Raw genomic sequence first — 20,591 nt, forward strand, 5'->3', positions numbered from 1 at the left:
CGTGTTCAAATAATGAGACTGCACATTTTTGGTTTTTAAAACTTCAAGTTTATCTAGAAAATGTTTTCATTTCCAAATTCTAAAATCTTAAAATAATTTTAATAGTAAAAAATATAATAAATTATATTTCAAAAGTTCAGATTCCTATGTTTCTTATGTATAAATTAAAATTATTAAAATTAATTAATTACAAGAACCCTTTCAATAGTTAACTTTCTATGGGTATAGTTGACACAGCATGCTAGTGGCTGATATGGAATTAGAACTCTCTTATCTCGACCTATACACATCTGATCCATCTTATGTCTAGCTGTTTCTCTCAGGAGCCCTAGAAGGGAAGTGATTTTACCACCATTTTGCATGTAAGGAAACAAGCTCCTTGACCAACATCACAAACTTAGTAACTAATGCGTTAAACTCTCCGAGATAACATAATTAGTAGCTGGCAGAACTGTAAGTCACTCATTTTCAGTATTCTGACTCCAAATGCAGTGCTTTTTTTTTTTTCTGCATCAAAGCTCTCTCTGTGTGACTGTGTGACTGATTTCAAATTCTGCTTCCTCTGAAAGGATACACAAATGCAAGCAACGTCCTAGAGTAAATATCCGAACTGTTTTCTCCTTATTCTGCTTTGAGTACTCCATGCTCTTCTTAATACTTTACAATGACTTACCTTTGCCTCCATTTGAGATGAAGGCAAACATCTTTACAGCCTTCCTCAAATCTCTTCATAAGGAGGCTTCTAATTCTTCTAAAGAGTAGTGGCTCCTCCTTAAGTAACTAGAAAACAGGACAAAATAGATTATACAATGGTTTTCAGACATTGGACAACTGGCAGTACAGCACTGTGATTCCTGAGAAAATAAAAACAAATGAGGTGAGCCCTGTGATTTTACCAGCTCAATGCCTGGATGCAGCTGTAGGCCATAGTGCAAGGAGAATAAATCCAACAGAGGCAACAGTCTTGCTGAGTTGAGCAGACACAGTTCAGAGGCTTTGTCCTTTTCATGGAGACAGAGGTGGCTAGAATTTTCAGAGAAGAGTGCCAGAGAGGAGGGAACTCCACAAAGAAAACTCTGAATATTTGTGGAGGTGATGCTTTAAGTCTTTCACTGATATTAATCTGCATACACAGAAGAAAAAAATACTCAAAGCTGGGGAAAGAACCACTGAAAAACTATAGGCAGAAGAATTACCAATGTTCACATAAACTGAGTTCATGTGCCCATCAGACAGAGTAGAAAGGTCCTACAAAGCATGGTTCATTGAGTTTTCACAAAATGATATCACCTTAGTAGTGGGATTAAATTAGATTTAAACTATAGGGTGCTCTGGGAATGCCCTAACAAAGCATAAAAGTGTGCCTCAAAAGGATCATACTGATTCCAAATGATATTAAGTGTGACCAAGGGATGATTTAAAACTATACAAAGGAAAACAAAAAAAAATAGCAACCAAAACCAAATTATAAAATTTGTGACATTCAGCATCAAAATAAAATTATCAGGTATGCAAAAAATAGAAGAATATGATTCAAAGCCAAAAGAAAAAATCACTTAATAGGCACAGACCCAGAAATGACAGAGATGATGGAGGTAGCCAACAAAGACATTACAACAACTATTGTAAATATGCTCCATATGTTCAACAAGGTAGAGAAAAATATCATTACGATGAAGAGAAAATAAAAGATTTTTTTTAAAAACCAAAAGGGAACTTATATAAGCAAAAGACGTAATATCTAAAATGGATATCATACAGGGTAAAATTAGATAAAGGAGACACTGAAGAAAAAAAGTAGTTAACTCTGAAGCCAGCAACAGAAGCTACCCAAAATGAAGTAGAGATAGAAAAAAGATAAAATAATTAATAATGAATCAGTTATCTGAGCAACAATATTAGTTTAATAAACATATAATTGAAGCTCCAGAAGGAGAGGAGAAACAGAAAAAAAAGTTGGGGAAGTGAATGCCAGAGTTTTACAAATTTGATAAAACTTATGAACTCACAGATTCAAGAATTATGCCAAGAAATACCATAATCAAATTTCTGGAAGCAAGTGAATAGGAGATACTTTTAAATACAGCTAAAGAGGAAAAGACACACGAAACATGAAGGAACAAAGGTGAGAATGACAACATACTTCTTGTGAGAAGAAAACATAACCCAGAAAACAATGGAGCAATGTCCTTAAAATCTTATGTCAGAAAACGTCAACCAAAAATTGTATACTCAGCAAAAATATGTTGCAGAAATAAAGGCCAAATAAAAACTCTTAGACAAACCACGGTTAGAGAAGTTATTTCTGGAAAATCTACACCTCAAGAACTCTTAAGGAAAGTTTCTCAAAAGTGATAACAGATGGGATTCTGAAATTTGCACAAAGGAATGAAAACATTTAGAGATGATAAATATGTGGGTGAGTATAAAATATATTTTCTCATTTTAGTCTCTTCAGAAGAAAATTGTTTAAAACAAAAATAAGGATAATGTATTGTGTGATTCATAACATATGCAGAAATAAAATGCATCACAAATACAGCACAATAGAAGAATGTGTTATAAGATTTAGTCAGTATAGGCCGGGCGCGGTGGCTCATGCCTGTAATTCTGGCACTTTGGGATGCCAAGGTGGGCAGATCACGAGGTCAGGAGATTGAGACCATCCTAGCCAACCTGGTGAAACCCCGTCTCTACCAAAAATACAAAAATTAGCTGGGTGTGGTGGTGCACACCTGTAGTCCCAGCTACTCAGGAGGCTGAGGCAGGAGAATTGCTTGAACCCAGGAGGCGGAGGTTGCAGTGAGCTGAGATCCCACCACTGCACTCCAGCCTGCAGAGTGAGACTCCGTCTTCTCAAAAAAAAAGAAAAAAAAAAGATTTAGTCAGTATATGACAGTAATATAATAGTATTTGAAGGTAAAATGTGTAATGTTAAAGATGGGTATTTTAAATCTTAAGGAGTACACAAAAACATAAAGCAATATATTACACCTAAAATAGTGGTAGTGGAGACTAAATGTAAGTATTAAAAATATATAAGTAGTTAAAATAATGCAGAAAATAGAAGCTAAAGGGATAAATAAGAGATAGGACAAATAGAAAATGAACAGCAAGATGGTGGATTTTGTGAAAATCCCATCAACAATGTTATTAAATGCAAATGATCCAATAATTCAAATGAAAAGGGATAGATTTTTAGATTGGATTTAAAAAATACTACCATTATATCTAAAGACACAGATGTGCTAAAATTAAAAAGATAGAGAAAAATATATTATGAAAACCACAAGAAAGCTGGAAATGTTATATTAATATCAAAGTAAATTTAAGAACAAGGAATATTATCAAGATAAAGAAAGATATTTCATAGTAAATAATAGATTAATATATCAGTAAAACATACTAACCCTAAATATTAATAGATTTTATAGCAGAACTTCAAAACATAAAGCAAAACTTCAAACTAAAGGAAAAATAGAAAAATCTAGAGTTATGTTTGCAAACTTCAACATTCCTCTCAATAATTAATGGAATAAGTGGGGAAATCAGTGAGCATATATATGACTTTTACTTAACCTAGTTGACAGTTATAAAACAAAAAAAGAATATCCATTATTTTAATGTACACACAAAACATTCACAAAATTAGACCATATTCAGAATCATAAAACAAATTTCATCAAATTTAAAAGGACTGTAATCATACTAAGTATGTTTTCTGTCCATTATTAAATTAACTTAGAAATTAATAACAAGTGGATATCTAGACAATGTCAAAATATTTGAAAATTGAAACATACAACTTTGAATAACCCATGAATTAAAGAAGCAGTAGAACAGTTGATTAGAAAATATTTCAAACTGAAGGAAAATGAAAATATAACATCAATATTTGTAAGGTGTAGCTAATGTAATGCTTTGAGGGAAGTATACAGACAGTCCAGACTTACAGTGGTCCAACTTATGACTTTTCAACTTTGCAATGGTGTGAAAACAATACACATTCAGTAGAAACTATACTTTGAGTGTCCATATACCATTTTGCTTTCCATTTTCAGTACAGTATTTAATAAATTACATGAGATATTCAATATCTTATTATAAAATAGGCTGTGTGTTAGATGATTTTGCCCAAGTGTAGGCTAAAGTGTAGGCTAGTGAGTGTTTTGAGTGTGTTTAAGGTAGACTAGGCTAAGCTATGGTGTTTAGTAGCTTAGGTGTATTAAATGCATTTTCAACTGACAATATTTTTAACTTATAATGGGTTTCTTGGGATGTAACCCCATTGTAAATGGAGAAGCATCCACATAGAGTTGAATGTTCATATAAGAAAACAAAGAAGGACTCAAAGCAATGTTCTTAGATCCCACTTTAAAGAGACTAGACAAAAGTAATTAAAGGAAATGAAAGGAAATAATGAAAGGAGATATGAGCAGAAATCAATAATAAAGAAAATAAAATATAGCAAAGAAAATCAATGAAATCTAAAGCTGGTTCTATGAAGAACATCCACAAAATTTACAAAATTCTACCAAGATTGATCAAAAAAGCAGGGGAAAGGAGCCAAATTACCAAAGTCAGGAATAAAAGAGGGACATTACCACACATTCTCCAAACCACATTCTATTGATCTACAAGACCAATAAGGAACTACTGCCGGCAACTCTATAAACCAATGAATATGACAGTTTTTAACAATATGGACACATTATTTAAAAGACACAAACTACTAAAGCTTACTTTAAAAGAAATATTCTGAGTATCCTAAGCATAGTAAAAGACCTTCCCAGAAACAAGAGCTCCAGGAACAGATGGCTTCATTGTTGAATCCTAGCAAACATTTAGCGAACAACCCAGAGCAATTTTGTTAAACTTTCCTGGAAACTAGGAGAGAAACATACTTTCTAACTCATGAAGTTGTGAGTAAGGAACTCACAATTCATGGACAGACAAGGAATCACAAAAAAGAAAACAACCAGAGAGTGTCTATATGAGCACAAGTACAAAAATGTTAATAAAATGTTAAAAAGATTTATTCCAGCAATATTTTATCAAAATATAAATCATGATCAAGTGAGATTTATGACAAAAAGGCAAGATTTGTTTAACATTTTAAAATTATCTCAATAGATGCAGAAAAATTATTTGGAAAATTTAACATTCATAACTAAATAAATAAATGATAAAAAGGATAAAAATTTTAGTCAATAAACAATAAAAGGAATCTTCTTTATTGCAAAGTCAACAGCTAACATCATATAGGTTATGAAAGACTGGACACTTTCCTTGTGAAAACTGGGAAAAAGGCGATTTTCACTCCTGTTCTTCAATACCATAATGGAGATTCTGTTCAGCAAAATGAGGCAAGAAAAAGACATACAGATCTGAAAACTGAATTAAGACTGTTTTTATCCACAGACAACATGATCATTTATGTAGAAAATCTTATAAAATCCAAAAACGAGCTGATAAATAAGTTTAGGAAATTCATAGACTCTAAAAGATCAATATACAAAAACTAACTGTATTTCTATACAATAGAAAAAAATTGGAAATTAAAATATTTTAAAATGTTACTTATAAAAGAATTAAAACTATGAAATATTTAGGTAAAAGCTTAATAAAACTTTTGCAAGACTGTGCACTGAAAAAGACAAAATACTTCTGAGAGAAATAAGACCAAAATAAATGGATAGTATACTATGTTCCTGGCTCAGAAGATTCAATGTCACTAAGATTTCAATTCTCCCCAAATTAAAATGTATTTTCAATACAAACCAGCCAAAGATCTTCACAGGCTTTTTTTTTTTTTGACATTAAATCAATTATTTTGTAGACAGTGAAAAGCTTCTCTGTATAGAAATTCAAAGAACCTAGAATTTCCAAAAATAATTTTGAGAAACAAGAACAAAGCTGGAGAAGTTACACAACCTGATTTTGTCTTATGATGAAAATACAGTAATGAAGCAGCGGATTCTTGGTGCCTGAGAGACATAGATCAATGGAACCGAATGGAGACTTCAGAAATGGGCCCATGTAAATATTAAATTGATTCATGACAAAGTTGCCAAGGCAATTCAATAAGGAAAGGACAATCTTTTCCCCAGCCATACTGGAAAGACCAGCTATTCATATGCAAATAAAAGAAAAACAAATCTCAAAACTTAACACATACCACATTCAAAAATCGATTTCAAATGGAGCATAGACCTATATGTCAGAGCCAAAACTATTCAAATTCTATAAGAAAATTTATGAGAAAATTTGGAGACATAGAAAATATTCACCAATTTTAAGGGTAGGTAAAGATTTTTAAATAGGACAGAAAAAGCAAAAACTGTAAAGAAAATTTAATTGGACTTTGTTAAAATTTAAAACATTTGTTCTTCATAAACACTGTAAAGAAAATGATGTCAAGTCACAGTCTGGGGTAAAATATTGGCAAAATGTATATCTGGACTTCTAATCCAAATACACACAGTGGAGAAAAGGGAATGCACATACACTGTTGGTGGGAATGTAAATTAGTACAACTTCTACAGAAAACCATATAGAGATTTCTCAAAGAACTAAAAGTACAACTACAATTCAATGCAGCAATCCCACTACTGGGTGCCTAGCCAGAAGAATAGAAATCATTTATCAAAAAAATACCTACAACCATATGTTTTTTGAGGCACTATTTACAATATCAAAGACATGGAATCAATCTAAGTGTCCATCCCAACTGAATGGATAAAGAAAATGTGGCATGTAGACACAATGGAATACTATTCAGCCATGAACAAGAATGAAATGTCTTTTGCAGCAACATGGGTGGAACTGAAGGCCATTATCTTAAGTGAAATAACTCAGAAACAAAAAGTCAAATACTGCATATTGTCATTTATCAGTGGAAGCTAAATAAGGTGTACATATGGATATAATGTGAAATGATAGCCATGGGAGGCTCAGAAGGGTAGGAGGTTGGGAGGGTGTAGGTGACAAGAAATTATGTAATAGGGACAATGTACCACTATTTGGGTGATGGTTACACTAAAAGCCCTGATTCATCACTATGCAATATATCCATATAACTAAACTGTACTTGTACCTCTTAAATTTACACAATTTTTTTTAAAGTAGACATCTAACCCAATTTAAAACTGGGGAAAAGATTTGAATACACTGAAAATGAATATATGCAAATAGTCAATAAACACATAAAAAGATGTGCAACATCATTAATATCTGGACACTGCCGAAGAAAACCACTGAAATACTGCCACAGTAGATTAGCTAGACCCACTAGAGCTATAATTGAAAGGAATAATGGCTAAAAGGCGAGAATAAAACTAAAATGAAAGAAACTAGTGTTGGTGAGGACATGGAACAAGTGGAACTCTTATAGGTTGCTGGTGGGAATGCAAAAGAGTTCAGCTGCTTTGGAAAGTGGTTTGGCAGTTTATTACAAAGATAAACACACACCAACCATATGACCCAGCATTTCTATTCTCGGGTATGTATCCTGGGAAATGTATCTATACAAGACTTATACTAGACTGTTCATAGCTGCTTTATTCATAATACTCGCGAGCTAGAGTTCCTAGATCTCTGTTAGCTGATGAATGGAAAACCAAATTTTGATTTAATCTTATAAAAATGTACAACTCAGCAGTCAGAAGGAACAAACTACTGATCCACATAACATTTCATCTACGCAGAGGAATCTCTAAAACATTGTGCTAAGAGAAAGATGCCAGACGCAAAAGACTACATACTGTATGGTTCCATTTGTACGAAATTCTACAAAAGGCAAAACTATGGGGATAGAAAGTAGATCAATGGTTGACAGGTTCAATGGAAAGGGGAAGGGAATGACTGAAAGGTGGGATGAAGGAAGTTTATGGGGTAATGGAAATACTCTTTCTATATCATCATCGTGATAGAGGTTTATGGCCATGTGCCTTGGCAAAAACTCTTCAGATTGAACTCTTAAAATTGGTGAATATTTTGTGTGTAATTTATACTTCAATAAAGCTAATTCTTTTTAAAGTAAAAGATGGAAAAGATATCCCATGCAAACACTAATCTAAAAATTTGAGATGACTATATTAATATCAGACAAAGTAGATTTCCAAACAAGGAATAAATGAATAAAGAGGCCCACTTTGTAATACTAAAGGGATTAATTCATCAAGGGGACATATTAAAGTTTACTTGACTGCCTATCTAGTTATTTTTATAGCTCTTAAAATAGATCTTCCTGGCATTCGTTTACTTCTCTGCAGAAAGTGAGGTTCTCAAATGATTTTTTTATATTGTTTTAGTGTATTTTGGAGTAGGGAAGCTTTTCTTTTCCCAAATCATGTGTCAGAATGTTTCAGGCCAATTTCTTGAGTTCTACTGTAATTATTTTGGCTGACTTTTTTCATCTGCTAGATGTGTTATTAATTGTCTTTTATTCAGAAATCTGAAACTTACTGACTTCATGATGGATTTCTAATGTTACTCAGTAAAAAAGTAATTAAATATGTGCAAAACTTTCTTTCACTTTACCACGTATTTTAAAAGACTTCCAAAATGTGTGATGTTAGAATATTAATACATATATTAATATATTTTATAATTTATTATTGATGTTATATTTGACATTTTAAATATTATTTATGTAATATTAACATTAATGCATAGAACAAGTGTTATGATATTTAGAAAGATTAACAAACTTTTATCACCACAATTGACCAAAACGATGGCCAAGACAGCTATGCCTTCAAGATGACTGTGAAATCTTGGAGCTCTTCCCCTTTCAAAATGTGACGACGTGGTTATCAAAGAACTCCCAGCAGCCCTCCCTTCTTTGCCAATCGTGTCCTTGTTCTCCAAAATGAATCCTCATGCTCTGTTACTACCACTGTTGTGAGCATCATGGTATCAGGTTATCTGCTACCACGGATCCTGACCACATGCCAGCATTGCCTGAATTCCTATTCGCAAATTCCTCTCACTCTAGCCTGTTCTCCTTCCTGGTCACATCCGTGCTCTTTCCAAGCTTTGACCACAGAATTCTCCTTGTGTATCTCAACCTCCTCCTCCTGCCCAGCTGATGATAGCATAGTGCAGTGGATTTGTAACTCACGTTTGCCTCGTGAGACTTACAAAACATACTTTCTTTAAAAAGCAGAGATGAACTCTTTTGAAACGAGTGTAATTCACATGTCTACTGAAGTCATCCAATCACTTGAATTGGAGAAAATGCAAACTGGCTTTAACCCACACGTTGTGGGAAGTCCAAAGCCTCCCTATATTTGCCACTTCCCAGGGGGCTCATGTTCTTCTGGTTCCCACCAAACTCTTGTTCTCACCTCCCAGCATTTCTCTTATTTCTCTGCTCCATACTGAATTAAATATAGAACATCACTCATTTTCTGTGATCCCCCTCACCCCAATAAAAACACTCACACCTAGCATTTAAAATTGTGGCAGATCTTGCAAATGGAGAGGTTTTATTTTCCAACACTACTCCGCTCCTCCACTCACTCCAAACCCCTCTCACATTTTTCCCTTCCCTCCATTTTTCTAGATCTCAACCTTTAAGAGACTCCAGGAAACTCCTCCCCCTACATTTGTCCACGCAAAGTAAAGCTCAAGACCCTCTTAATCAGCTTAGGGCTATCCTACATATCTAGAGAGGAGATACCTAATGCAACCTAAATAGAAATAAAGCTCCCTGAGACACGATTCTATGATAGATGTTATTTCTATTTTCTATCTTGTTACTAAGGACACAATGATCAAGCTTGTAATAGATGAGCAGATGAGAATAACTGATTCAGTTATTCTGCTATAGTAATATCCAGAGAGGCTTTATACATAAGGATGCTATGTAGCTAACTAAATATTCTAGTCAGGCTCTTTGCTGACCTTTGTGAATGTGGCTCAGAGCTGACGAACTGCACATATAAAACTGAAAATACTGGCACTCCTTGACCTTCAAAGATCATGTAGCTACTTGTATTTCTTACATTATGAAAAACCACATCCTCATTTTAGAATAAGAACTAGTTATATATAAGAGACACTAAAGGATTTACATGTTGAGTATCCCTTATCCAAAATGCTTGGGACCAGGAGTGTTTCACATTTGGGATTTTGGAATATTTGCATCTACAGAGTGAGACATCTTGGGGAGGAGATTCCAGTTTAAACATGAAATTCATTTATGCTTCATATATGTCTTACATAGTCTGAAAGTAATTTTATATATAATGTCTTGAGTAATTTTGTGCATGAAACAAAGTTTTGGCTGTGTTTTCACTTCGACTCATTATGTGAGGTCAGGTGTGGGATTTTCCACTTATGGCCTCATGGCAGCACTCAAAGAGTTTCCGAGTTTGGATGTCCCACCTGTATTGCGGTTGCCAATATCATCTTGAGTTTCCTCAAATGAAAGATGAAAGAATAATAGCTCTGGTATAGTTTTCATGGTCTTCTGGGTGGTCTCATTTCTTTTTTTGCCTTCTGATTTGGTCTTCATGGAGAGGTCCTTTTCTTAGTTCGGGTGCTTACTTGTTACTAATCAGAGATATTTTCTGGTCTCTTGTTTTTAACCTGACAATTGAGCTGCAGCTTTCTGTTTCAATCTACTCTAAATCTTTCATGTGTCTACAGTCTCTGTGATGCGTATCCTCTCTGCAAGACCAGGGTTCTCCTAAGCCCTGCAATAATTCTTTCTCTCTGTGTGTGTGTGTGTGTTTGTGTGTGTGTGTGTGTTGAGATAAAGGGCTGGCAAAAAATAAACTCTACTGGGAGTCCAGATTTGAAGTTAATGTACCGGCTGTGCACCCTCATGATGATTTTTTATTATAGGACTTTTAAAAATAATAAGAGGTAATGTCTATTAAGTCACTCCATCCTAATCTTGGATGATTAGGAGTTAGAATATGAAGCAGGATAGATGTGGCTCTCCCTCTGCCTCCGAGATTATTCCTGAGCCAACCTGGCTGTGAGAATACAGCACAACATTCATTATTCATGGGAGGATCTTATTAGTATTTATTGGTAGTAGTATCACTATTCATGCTGATCTATTCTTGACAAATCTGCTTTCTATTTATCTTAATGTAATAAAATTTTTAGTGGAATAAATGCTTTATATTATTGAAAAGTTTATATTTACATAATGCCAAGCATAATTTTTCCAAATTACACCATTAAGATAAATAATTTATTGTAATTGATATCAAGTAGGATTTGTTTAAATCTCACCCCTCGTCCAAAGTTATTAGTTACTTTACTGAAAAAGTATATCCAAAGGTTTATGTTTTCAGGCTCAGCAATTTTCTCTTGAATCATGATGGCATTAGGATCTTAGCTCAAGGACTTAATGTGTGCCCACCTTGAGGACTCAGACACATGGATTTTTTGCTATGTCTTGTGGGGCTGATCTTTAAGTGTTCTCTCTACACAGGAAAGAGCTTCCAAGTAAAGAAGTCATCCTACGGAAAGATAAAATGAAGGAGTTGTGAGATCTGTCCATAACAATTGATTAGTGACAGAGGGGAGCAAGAAATTTTGACTATACTACTCAGACTTCTCTGGGAACAGTGGAAGGTATATTTTTCTGGGGTCCACATCATGATGGTGGGAAAAATACAGGGACAGAACGCAGCCCTCATTTTAGCGGGTAAGGACAGTAGGACAATGGACCTAGGAGACCAATATGTGAGAAGTAGAATCATAGTGGCCCAAGGGCAGAGAGCCTGACCTTCAGTTTGTCCCAACATTGGTGGAGGGGTGTATTAATTAGATTTTTTATTTTTTGTATATTATGATGTTTTTATATTTTAAAAAATCTTTTTGTCTGGGGACAGGCTGGCCCACCTGGGGCTAGCCAGTTCTTAGGAATAGCAAAGAACTCAGCTAGAAAAGTGCTTTAGGCCAGGAGTAGTGGCTCATGCCTGTAATCCCAGCACTTTGGGAGGCCAAGGCAGGCGTATCATGAGGTCAAGAGATGGAGACCATCCTGGCCAACATGGTGAAATCCCGTCTCTACTAAAAATACAAAAATTAGCTGGGCGTGGTGGGGCACACCTGTAGTTCCAGCTACTCGGGAGGCTGAGGCAGGAGAATTGCTTGAATCCGGGAGACAGAGGTTGCAGTGAGCTGAGATCGCGCCACTGCACTCCAGCCTGGGGACGCAGTGAGACTCCATCTCCAAAAAAAAAAAAAAAAAAAAAAAAAAAAAAAAAGGTGCTTCAATATGTAAACTAGCCAGTTCAGAGCTTTACCTTCTCTATCCTGTATATTGCAGGAAGCAATATTCTTCTGTCTTAATAATCCCGGGGCCACATACCAGACAACCAGAAACCACTCTTCTAGCCTAAAGCCTGCTGCAATTATCCAAACTGGCCAACCCTAACTACTGGGACTTGCCTTTCCCAGGGACACCCCAGCAAAGGCTATGGTCCAGGATTGCCCCCTTCCTCCTGCTTCTGTCTCCTGACCAACACTGGTGCTTCCCCCATGGCCCTGAATGGCACACCATGCCTTGCTTTTCCAGTGAAACTGCAAGCAACAACAAACTTTTTTTTGATGGCATTGACCCCTCCATGCTAACACTCAGTCAGCTTTAGAAATTAAGACTCATACACAGAACAAAGGGGTCCCTGCCCGGGGCCTCCACATGTATCTGCACTTCATGGTAGACTGAATAATGGTCCCACCTAGGATGTCCACATCCAAATCCCCCAAACTTGTGAATATGTCACCTTGCAGAGTAAGAGAGGTTTTGTGAAAGTGATTAGACTAAGGATGTTTAGTTGCCGGGTGACATCGTTTGAATATATGTCCCCGTCAAATTTCATGTTAAACTGTAAGCCCCAGTATTGGAGGTGGGGCCTGGTGGGAGGACTTTGGGTCATGGGCATGTGTCCTTCATGGCTTGGCGCTGTCCTGGCAATAGTGAGTTCTCTGGAGATCTGGTTGTTTAAAAGTATGTGGCAGCTCCCTGACCTCCCACAGCCCCCAACTCTCTCTCTTGCTCCTGCTCTCCCCATGTGATGTTCCTGCTTCTGCTTCCACTTAAAAGTCCCTGAAGCTTCCACAGAAGCCGAGCAGATATTGGCATCATGCTGATACAGCCTGCAAAACCCTGAGCCAATTAAACCACTTTGCTGGCCAGGAGTGGTGGCTCATGCCTGTAATCCCAGCACTTTGGGAGGCCGAGGTGGGCAGATCACCAGAGGCCAGGAGTTCGAGTCCAGCCTGGCCAACATGGTGAAACTCTGTCTCTACTAAAAATACAAAAATTAATTGGGCATGGTGGTGGGTGCCTATAATTCCAGCTACTCCGGAGGCTGAGGCAGGAGACTCACTTGAACCTGGGAGGCAGAGGTTGCAGTGAGTTGAGATCGTGCCACAACACTCCTGCCTGAGCAATAAGAGCAAAACTCTGTCTCAAAAAAATAAAAACACCATTTTGCTCTATAAATTACCCAGTCTCTGGTATTTCTTTATAGCAACACAGAATGACCTAACACAGAGGGAGGGATTATCTTGGATTATCTGGATAAATCAAATAGAATCACAAGAGTCCTTATTAGAGCAAGGCAGGAGCTCAGGGTCTGAATGAGAAGGTGTAAGGATGGAAGAAGAGGTCAGAGAGGGAGGAGGATGCTAGGCTCCTGGCTCTGAAGACGGTGGGAATCAGGGAATGCAGGCAGCCCTTAGAAGCTGCAAGCAGGCAGGGAAATGGATTCTCCCCTACCCCTAGAGCCTTTAGAGGGAAGGTGGGCTTTCTGACACCCTGATTTCAGCCCCGTGAAAATGATTTCGCGTGTCAGACCTCCAGAACTATAAAATAACACATTTGCAATGTTTTAAACCACTAAGTTTATCATACTCTCTACAGAGCAATACAAATGAATCGACATTTCATGCTGACAGGGGACACCTTCCATGTGGCGTCTGATCTGAATGGTGCTCCTGGAGTAGCACAGTGTGACCTTCTCTCTGGGCTCGGTGTGAGGCAAAGGCCAGGAAAGCTGTGTAGTGAAGGAGTTGAAGAGTCAAGTTATCTCCTCCTTCCTTTGAGCACAAGGGAGGGGCCTCTTTCCCCTACCTGGGCAATCAGGAAGCAGGTGTTGAGTGCTTCCTAAGTATGGAAAACCACACCGTTTTCTGCAGCATAGACACACACTGAGTCAGATGAAGATGAAGCTATTTGATTGAAGAGCCAGGAAACACACCAGAAGTAGTGCCAGATGGGAAGACAAGAACTAGGGACCTTATGTAATTATTTCCTCTGAGGAGGGGAAACATCTCACAGTGTAAATCTTCAGAGAGTGCCTCAAGGGAATACTCTGTCACTCTCAATGTCATCTGTCCCTTCCATTCCTCTCTTCTTTCTCCATTTTCACTTCAAACTCAAGGTCCCTCTCAGTCTGGTGACCACACAGGTCCCTCAAAAACCCCATTGAGCTATCTGCAAAAGGAGTCCTGACTGCCTTCCCCAGGGCAGGATTTGCAAACTCTCATTCTTCAGGTGGTAGCGCATTGCTTTCCTGAGCCTATTGCTCCAAGAGAATCAAATGTGGGCTCTTGTCCCCCAAGTGGAGGGGAAGATGGGTGCTTTGTGTCCGCTTTGGTCTCACTGACAACAGGGAATAAGGTCAGCTGACCTCCAAGTGGCTTACGAGCAAACCTACCCCACCTTAAATTTGTGTTTCTCTGAAAGTGTGCTCTATCTGAATTATGTGGGGCAAGATTTTCCCACCACCAGGACTTGGGACTTTATCCCTCAGGTAAATATCACAAAGGTGGACTCTGCTAGGAAGCAAGTAACTCTTTGCCATGACCCTTTGCTAAGGGGCTCCCACGTTAGCAGAGAATAATCCAGACACAGCCATCCAGGATGCACGGCACCATCTCCATTGATGCTTTCTGATTCTCAAATTTCTCTCCTGATAGGAGGCCTGGGGTGTCTCAGTACTTCACCCAAAGGAGAAATGACAGACCACAGAGAGTAAGAATCAGTAGGCTTACCATGGAAGCTAAGGAATAAGAATATGTACTTGCATGAAACAGCCCCAGAAAATGACTTTCTGAACTAGCTGGGAAGAATTTAAAGGAAGCTAAATTTCTTGCAATCCTGTGGCAAGGCCTGAGTCAGAAAAATACTTCTTATTGCTGTTCCTTCAAAACTGTTTTTCCCCCAGGCTGCTTTATCTGGAGAAACATATGTTAAATATATTATTTTTCATGACAAACTGGTAAATCTAATTGTTTGCAATTTGCTTCTTTTTTATTTTTCCTCAAATTTTTATTCATTGTAACAACATATTGTAATAACAATAAAAGAAATAAAGATGGAGGAAATTACCCAGAAATCTGCCTATGAAAGCAAGTCTTTTGATTTTCCATGTTTTCTCCCAGGAATTATCTATATGCTGGCGATGCTATTCTAATGTTACACTCCAGAATGAAAGATTTGAAAGAAAGATGGAGTCTACTTCTAAAGTTGTGAGACATCGCCACATCATTTCAAATCCTGGGTTTCAGTTACCTCGTATTTAAAATGAGAAAACTGGGCTAGTTGATTTTTTAAATGGATCCTTCCAGTTCTAAAATCATTGATACTTTTATATTTACAACAGAATGAGTTGTACTTGTAGGCATCACATATGGGGGAATGGACATTTTTGAAAGCTGAGAGAATGGTACTGGGAAGTAAAAATGGCAATTAGCAAGGCCACAGACAATAGACAGGAGCAGAAACGGAAACTCAATAGCAACGTTTTGATAAACATACTTAAAAATAACTACTCCTTTTGTTCTAATTCTACAAGTCCCCAAGTTTATTTGCAAAGCTTAAAGTTTTTTGAACTGCAGCTACTGTCATGAAATATACCTATTATTAACTACAGAAATATTATATTAATGTCATTAAAGATCAGTGAATGATGTTCTTAAGATTTGCTGATTGAATGCTGTACACTTTAGAAAGGTGTTAGACCAAAATAGCTGCTGCCCCAATACTGGACTGCTGTTCAAGGCATGCTTTTATTTTGCCTGTTCTGCCTAATACTTTGAACCTAGATATTCTGGCAAAAAGAATGGGATCTTATATTTAAAGAGATAAAAATAACAGTTGGTTCAAATCATTCAAGTGCTTTTGCAGGCAGTGGAGTATGTCCTCTCCCCAGCAATTTGAAGAGAACCTATGCTTAAATAAATGATGGCAGACCTATTACAGAATACAATACCCGTCAGTAAACCTGGTCCTAAATTTCATGTGCTTCAAGACTTCCTATATTGAAGCTGAAAACATGAACGACACAGAGCCAGATAATTATGCTGTTATGTGAATTAAATTACACACAGGAAGTCCTTCCTTAGCCCAGTACTCTGTTAACTGAAATGCGTGCACATCAGAATTATGCCTTTTCTTTGCATGGTTCACTGTTAATGAAGATTCAATCTCAGGGACCATAGAACTGTGCAAAGTGAGGATACAGTTGCAATGAACTGTGTAAAGTGAGGATTGTTTGTACTAAAATTTGGGCTCTCAAGCTCTACTTCAATCTTATGAACTTGTAGCATTAGTGTAAACACAAGATTTACCAGTATTATTAGTCTTTGTTTTGTTGAGAGATCTAAGGTCTGTAACCAGGACTAATGCATGGTAAGGGTCAACTTACTTTTATTACCAAACACTGCTGTCAACATATGAATTTTGGCAATTTATTGGATGTTCTATTGCTTGTGGAGTTTTGAATGAAGCACTTGGGATTGAGTAAATTTGATTATTATAATAAAATAAGAAATGATATTATACTAAATTGACAATAAACTGTAATTCAAGCACCAACTTGGAGTACAGTGTTGAAAAGCATTCTGAGGTCTCCTCTTGGACTCCAGGAGGCAAGTATACCCTAACCAAGTGGTTATACATTCTATTCTCTGGAAAGCAAGACTGTGGGGAATGCATGCCACATATTTACTATTCTTTTATAAATAACAAGACTATATGGCCGGGCGCAGTGGCTCATGCTTGTAATCCCAGCACTTTGGGAGGCTGAGGCAGGGGGATCACAAGGTCAGGAGATTGAGACCATCCTGGCTAATACGGTGAAACCCCGTCTCTACTAAAAATACAAAAAATTAGCCGGGTGTGGTGGTGGGCACCTGTAGTCCCAGCTACTCGGGAGGCTGAGGCAGGAGAATGGCGTGAACCTGGGAGGCAGAGCTTGTAGTGAGCCGAGATCGCACCACTGCACTCCAGCCTGGGGAACAGAGCAAGACTCTGTCTCAAAAAAAAAAAAAAAAAGACTATATAGTTACATATCATAGTAACACTAAATCAGCTTCTGAAGGACATGCTGTATGTAGAGAGTTCTAGTATGATTCAGATCATATTCACATGTTTTGAGATATATCAAACCCTGCTCTTGCTGCAGAGGTTAAGGTGGTACCACATGTACATTGTTAGAGGGTCACATTTGAATTTAGCACAGTACTCATAGAAGTTGTGGAAAGGCAATTACCATTCTAGGTGTGTTCTATAATTTATTTTCCACAGAACACTTTGGTAAGATTACCATGAACTTTTCTCAGATGTCTCCAGAGCTGCTATCAGTCTGTTTGGTTGAACTCTGATTTCAGTAGCAGGTGCGATGGATAGTTTTATTTCAACGTGGATAACTTCATGCTGCTGACGACCAACCTCAGGCACGCACAGGATATCTTTTCTTGCCTATGAACCTGGTCATCTTTTCTTTGGAGGTATCGTTTCTTCTCTGACACTGCAGAAGCCTGCTCAGCCAGCTGGCACACAAATACAAGAGTTGGATTAAAGTCATGGGAGAAATCCCTCAACCAACAAGAGACCAGAGTCATTGGGCAAATATGCATGCCTCCCTGATTCAGATAAACAACTTGGGAATTATTTTATACATTTCTCTTGAAATATCAGTGAAACCTAACCTCAACTGCCTACAGTGATAACCTAAATAATGTGCCATTTTGTCAACTTTTCCTCTTTCCCTATTTCATTCTCCTCTCTCCCTCATTCCTGATTCCTTGGATTACCTTTCACATAAATTATCTGCTCATAACACCTTGTCTCAGGCTCTGCTAAAGGGGAACTCAAAATCAAACAGTACACTCTAAAATTGCAAGTATCTAACAGTTAATGTTGCCGAAAGCAACATTTATAAATGGAAAGTCCCAGATCATGCTTCATGTGAATATTATACTTTTTATCAATGGAAACAGTGTAAGATCCTGCTAAGAAGGCATAGTTTGAGTCAAAAAAACACATCGACTGTCCATGCCTGCTTGCCATTTCGATACAAATTTAGGAATGACAGAAAAGAGATCCTTTGTTTATGCAGCCATAAAAAGAATGAAATCAGTGTTTTGCAGCAACATAGATGGAGCTGGTGGCCATTATCCTAAGTGAACTAATTCAGAAGCAGAAAATCAAATATTGCATGTTCTCATTTATACATGGGAGCTAAACAATGAGTATACATGGACATAAAAATGAAAATAATAGACACTAGGGACACCAAAAGGTGTAGGGAGGGAGGAGGTTGAGGATTGAAAGATTATCTATTGAATAAAATGTTCAATATTTGGGTAATGGGTACACTAGAAGCCAAATTACCACATACACCCTTGTAAAAAACATGTACATGTACCACTCATTGAATCTAAATTTTAAAAAAAAGAGAATTCCATTGATGGATCAAATTTTGGAGGAATCTTTGATCAACAGAATAGACAAGTGTGACAGCACCAAAGCCAATAGCGTATGCTAAAGGTCAGGGGGCTTCCATAGAAGCTCTAAGCCCAGAGGTGGGAGGGACAAAGAGCAGGAAGGGAAAAGACAGCAATTCTCTGTGCGATGGTTTTGGTAAACCACAGGAGCAGCTGAGAAGTCTGGCCCTTGTCCCTCTCCTCCCCTATCTTTAGCTTATATCTAATGTTATGGTAGACACAAGGGTTCTAGAGCAGTTAGCAGGGCACTGGTTCCAGAGAATTCGAGCAATATCTACATGTCTGAGTATACCTATAGAAGATGGAGACCATCCATGCCAGACAACAAGGTACTGGCACAACCAAGCAGAATGAGATCCTGCTTCTTAGCAGGATCTTATATTGTTTCTGTTGATAAAAAGCAGAATATGACTCGCTGCTGCCACCCCACACACCATGTCCCCCTGCCGCTCTGAGCCCAGCTCCGCTGCCCATCACAACAGAAGAAGAGTTCGCTGCACTTCTCATTGACAATGGCTCTAGCATGTGCAAAGCTGGCTTTGCTGGGGGAGCTGTTTTCCCCTCCATCGTCTGGCACCCCTGGTACCAGCACGTGTTGGTGGGCATGGGCCAGAAGGACTCCTACTTGAGTGACAAAGCCCAGAGCAAGCGCAGCATCCTGACCCTGAAGTACCCCATCGAGCATGGCATTGTCACTAACTGGGACGACATGGAGAAGAGCTGGCACTACACCTTCTACAAGGAGCTGCGCATGGCCCCAGAGGAGCACACGGTGCTGCTGACTGAGGCCCCTCTGAACCCCAAGGCCAACAGAGAAGATGACTCAGATCATGTTTGAGACCTTCAACACCCCAGCCATGTACGTGGCCATCCAGGCCAGTGCTGTCCCTCTACACCTCCGGGCACGCCACTGGCATTTTCATGAACTCTGGAGATGGGGTCACCCACACGGTGCTCATCTACAAGGGCTATACTGTCCTCCATGCCATCCTGCCTCTGGACCTAGCTGGCCGGGACCTGACCCACTACCTTATGAAGATCCTCACCAAGCACGACTACAGCTTCACCACCACCACCAAGGGGGAGATCATGCGTGACATCGAGGAGAAGCTGTGCTACCTCAACCTGGACTTGGAGCAGGATATGGCCACCACCGCATACTCCTCCTCCCTGGAGAAGAGCTACAAGCTGCCTGATGGCCAGGTCATCACCACTGGCACCGAGCAGTTCCAGTGTCTGGAGGCACTGTTCCAGCCTTCCTTCCTGAGCAGGGAATCTTGCTGCATCAGGAGACCACCTTCAACTCCATCATGAAGTGTGACATGGACATCCACAAAGACCTGTACGCCAACACGGTGCTGTCCAGCAGCACCACAATGTACGTGGGTATCGCCCACAGTATGCAGAAGGAGATCATCGCCCTGGCACCCAGCACCATGAAGATCAAGATCATCGCACCCCCAGAGTGCAAGTACTTGGTGTGAATCGGCAGCTCCATCCTGGCCTCACTGTCCACCTTCCAGGAGATGTGGATTAGCAAGCAGGAGTATGACGAGTCAGTACCCCCACGCCCCCATCGTCCACCACAAATGCTTCTAAATGGACAGTGAGCGATTCGTAGCATTTGTTGTATGGGTTAATTCAAAAGTATAAATTTGCCCCTGGCAAATGCATACACCTCACGCTAGCCTCACAAAACTGGAATAAGCCTTCTAAAAGAAATTTGTCCTTGAAGCTCGTATTTGCTATCAGCAGTGGATTATAGAACTTGTTGCTGATTTTGACCTTGTATTCAAGTTTACTGTTCCCCTTGGTATTTGTTT

At 38.4% G+C, this 20,591-nt stretch overlaps 1 pseudogene; it reads left to right on the plus strand.

Moving 5' to 3' along the window:
- The first annotated feature begins 11,622 nt into the window (after window positions 1–11,622).
- Window positions 11,623–20,378, plus strand: LOC100461834 (actin, cytoplasmic 2-like; annotated as a pseudogene).
- Window positions 20,379–20,591: the final 213 nt, after the last annotated feature.

The sequence above is a fragment of the Pongo abelii genome, chromosome 4 (assembly GCF_028885655.2).
Source record: "Pongo abelii isolate AG06213 chromosome 4, NHGRI_mPonAbe1-v2.0_pri, whole genome shotgun sequence".
Taxonomy (NCBI): Eukaryota; Metazoa; Chordata; class Mammalia; order Primates; family Hominidae; genus Pongo; species Pongo abelii.